This window comes from Medicago sativa, chromosome 3, assembly GCF_051527215.1.
Source record: "Medicago sativa cultivar Bolivia chromosome 3, Bolivia_mono, whole genome shotgun sequence".
NCBI lineage: Eukaryota > Viridiplantae > Streptophyta > Magnoliopsida > Fabales > Fabaceae > Medicago > Medicago sativa.
Window position 1 is genome coordinate 70,691,302 of NC_140751.1, and position 3,985 is coordinate 70,695,286.

General features: G+C 30.6%; 1 long non-coding RNA gene across 2 annotated transcripts; it reads left to right on the forward strand.

The window, feature by feature from the left end:
- Positions 1 to 441: 441 nt before the first annotated feature.
- LOC146939746 (uncharacterized) lies at positions 442 to 3,377 on the forward strand. Of its 2 annotated transcripts, XR_015033033.1 has the most exons (5): positions 442 to 1,487; positions 1,567 to 1,659; positions 1,791 to 1,817; positions 2,570 to 2,631; positions 3,005 to 3,377. It is a non-coding gene; the product is annotated as an uncharacterized LOC146939746 (long non-coding RNA). The 2 variants fall into 2 exon arrangements; XR_015033032.1 differs by lacking the exon at positions 2,570 to 2,631 and having other exon boundaries at positions 556 to 1,487.
- The last annotated feature ends 608 nt before the right edge of the window (positions 3,378 to 3,985 follow it).

The window sequence follows — 3,985 nt, forward strand, 5'->3', positions numbered from 1 at the left end:
TCATCATTCCCAATACAATATATTCCACTTTCCCCTTTATTTATACATTTTTCATAATCTGTGTGAAAAACCAAATTGGCTTAAATAAAACGGGACGGAGGGAGTAACAAGTAAAAAGTCATGGAATGATGTAACATTAACTTAATATATTATCATTGTAAGTTGATATTTTCTATACAAATCTTAATATTAGACTTTTTAAAGCTCAGTTTTTGGTATCATTTGACACGTGTCAACTCAAAACACAGGCCACCTATTAATCATACTTCTCAAAGATTCTCTTTTTTAGCTACTTTTGGCTCAAGCAAAATTGTAACACTAACACACGATTTCATCTTCTCATAGTACAAACAATATTATTATACTATTAAATTTTCTTCAGCATCTTTTGGTCAACCAAGGGAACAACTAAAAGAAGAAGGAATCTTTCCCTTTTTCCTCATTTCAACCTTAACTTTAATCTTTTCCTCCACCACCTTCCCAAAAACACAACCATTTTAGTGGGAATCAAGTCTGCCACTGTTTTTTTTCCTTCTGCAACATGAATTTGAAATTGGAATCAATTTCAAATTTCAAATATCAATTTCTCCCTCTCTTCAATCTCAAAGTGCATTTCAAACAGACATTTGCCTTTTAGAGCACCTCCAATGCAGGTTGCTTCCTGCTTAGGTGGAGATATAAGTTCCGTTGCTTATATTTTTCAGCATTGGAGGAGATCTAGCTGGAATTCTCATTGCTTAACTTTGTGTGTCAGTTCCTTATTTAAGCAATCCAAAAAGTGTGTTGCTTATCATTAAAAAACAATAAAACTTGTTGAAATCTCAAGAGAAATTCATGGATGAGGGGAAAAAAACATATCAACATAATTAACAATGGGAAATCTGAAAAATTTAATACAATCTTTTCCCACAAATAGATTTACATATCTCATAAATACAAAAAAATAATTGCAGATCTATATAAATGAAGGGAAAATAGATCCAGAAAAGAGTATTTGTGTGTGGGTGAAATTGATTGAAGAAGAGGTGAGAGTTTTAGAGAAATTGATTGAGGTTATTTGTGTGTGGGTTTGGATTTGAGTGATGGATAATGGGCGTGGGATAGTTTCAGAGAGAGAAATGGTGTGAGTGTTGTTCTTTGGAATGAAAAATGGTGAATGTGTATTGTTGTTGGAATGAAAAAGATGATGGGCAGAGTTTTTGAGAGAGAGCAAATTACGTGGGTTGAAATTGTGGGGTCAAATATAGGTTGCTTATTGAAATCACCATTGGAGTAAACTTGATTCAAATTGCTTAAAGATTACTTAAATGCAATGTGGCAATTTGGACCCACAAAAAGTAAGTTAAGCAACCAAAATTAGTTCTCCCATTAGAGATGCCCTTATCTTTCATTTCATTTCTCCTCTGTCCTGAGAGCCACTCCTATCTCACCTCCGATTAGATCCAATTCACATTCCAACCACAAATCTGTTCTCTTCAGGCTTTGAGGTTAGCAATCAAGTTTCATTTTTATAGAAAGGTTTCAAGTGTTTGTCGATCATACTTTTGAATCTTGATTGAATTGCAGGTTTATGTAGTTTACATCGAATGAAAAGTGGGGAACACACCCTGATATTTTGAAGGAAAATCATCAAACACTCGCGTCTGTTCATAATGGAAGGTTAGAACTTAAAAGAGTTAATTTTGGCATTTTGCAAATTTTCCAAGTGTTTTTGGTTGTATTTTAAAAAATTTGTATTGTTTAAGATGAAGTGATTTTTCTCATTTTTCTTATTTTAAATTTCTTGACAGAATTGAACAAGCACAGGCTATGAGAAGGTAAATATTTCTTCACCTCCCATCGATACAAGTTTTATTGGTCACTTCCTGGTGATTATATTTAAATTAAATCTTAAGGTCATTGTGAAGATAATCCTACAAATTTGTAAGTGGAATATATTTTCTATTATAATCATGTATGAGCATATATAGGCCAATGAGTGCATTCCAAATGCATTGTTTTAAGAAATTAACAAGCTTTTCAAATAGATATAGGGTCTATTTGGATTGATTTATTTTTGAGTATATGAAAAATAATTACTGCAAATAAATAAGTTTTTATGTCAATTTATAAGTTTTCATTAACGAAAATTATATCTTCATCATAAGCAGTTTTTTAATAAACTACCTTAACAAGCTTATGAATAATGCATAAAAGGTTATTTATTTGCATAAGCTGTTTTGCATAAGTTAAAAAATAAGTCAATCCAAACGGGCCTATAATCATAGTGGAAGTTAATAATAGACTTTCTTACCTCATTGTTATTGTAACGACTTACACATATCACATACACAATGCTCTTACTGAATAAGAGACTTTTTTTGTTGCAATTATTTTGTTCACTTCTTCTTATTCACATTTTGTATCGATTTCAGTTTTTATAAATTTATATTTTATATTCACATTATTTTTTATTTGGAATATGGCATCTAAATCAAGGGGAAAACTAAGAAACATTATTTTGTCATATTCGGTAAGAAATATATTACTGGATTGAATGAATAGTCATAGTTACATGCTTCAATTTCAGGGGTTACAGGTGCACTTTGCGAGTTTTTGCACGATGAAATAGTCACTGAAGGTTCTGTTGAAGTATGTTCTTTCTCTATTTCTCCTTTTTTTTTTGTAGAAGGTTTGTTTCTACTTATATTAGTGAGTTGGTTCCAAATTTTTGGTATGAAGATAACGACAATGACTAATTGTATGTATGAATTCATAGCAAAACTTCAAATAGTCTTTTGTGTACTTGAATATATCTATCTTATATATAATTTAGATTTAGATCAATATAATTGTGCATCATTGGTCTTTATCTCACACCATTTTGATCAATATACTCCTTTCTCTTTGCTTCTTTTTGTTGTTGTTCCGATCTACTCTTTTATGATGTGGGTATTTTTATCTTGACAGAGTTATGATGTGGGTATTTTTATCTTGACAAAGTTGGTTCATTTGTTTATTTCAGATTTTCAATGTTGATATGAGATTCTTATAACAAAATATTGGCATCTAGATTGTAGATTGTGGCAATAAGGTTGAAAAGAACATCAAGGTTGAACAACCAGAAATTTTCAAGGGTTGATCTGTGCTTTGGATCCTTAACAAGATTATTGTTTGTTCGTGTTGTTTCCGTGTTGCCTTTCTTATGTTGCTACTGGTTTTAGGAGTTTGTGTGACTTAGATTTAACAAAAGGAATCAGTGTTTTGCATGGAACTCACTTTTATGTTATTTAGATTTATGAGTTTTTGTTTTATGTTTATAAATGTTGTCAATTGGATACTTCCTTGCTAATTATTGTATGCTGGTGTTAAATGAAGCACGATATTTGAATCTCAAAGTATATATATATATATAGTAACTACATAACTGATCAGAAACGTTTTTTTATTAACTTTGTTACCACTATGTATGTCCTCACACAAAAACAACAAAAAAATTGAAGTTAATTGGCATGTTAATAAAATGATTCGCTCGTTCCACATAATACTACCAAAACGTATGTCTAATGTAGCATGAAGATAATCACATCGTTTTACAAGATTAACACATGATCCAAACTCTTTTTTTTTATCACGGGAAAGAAAATTGTTATAAATCATTGTTTATTCTTCATGAAAATAATTTCTCAATCTAAAAATACGGGGGGCTGTAAGATATACACCATGCCTATTTCTTTATTGTGGAAGTTTTTGTGTTAAACATAGAGTGCTTTGTTTGTTTCACATTAAACTTTACGAATGGTTCTTCAAGTTGCAATAAATCATCTGCAAAATAAATGAAGATGATTTAACACAAATGTGTTAGTAGGATTGTTTAAGATTTAACTTGATTGATATGTTATGGGATTGTAATGTTATGATATTAGATAGATGTGGACTTTCTACATATAGATATTACATACGATTAAACGAGGGGCAAGAAGAGATATTTTTCAATGAACAATTG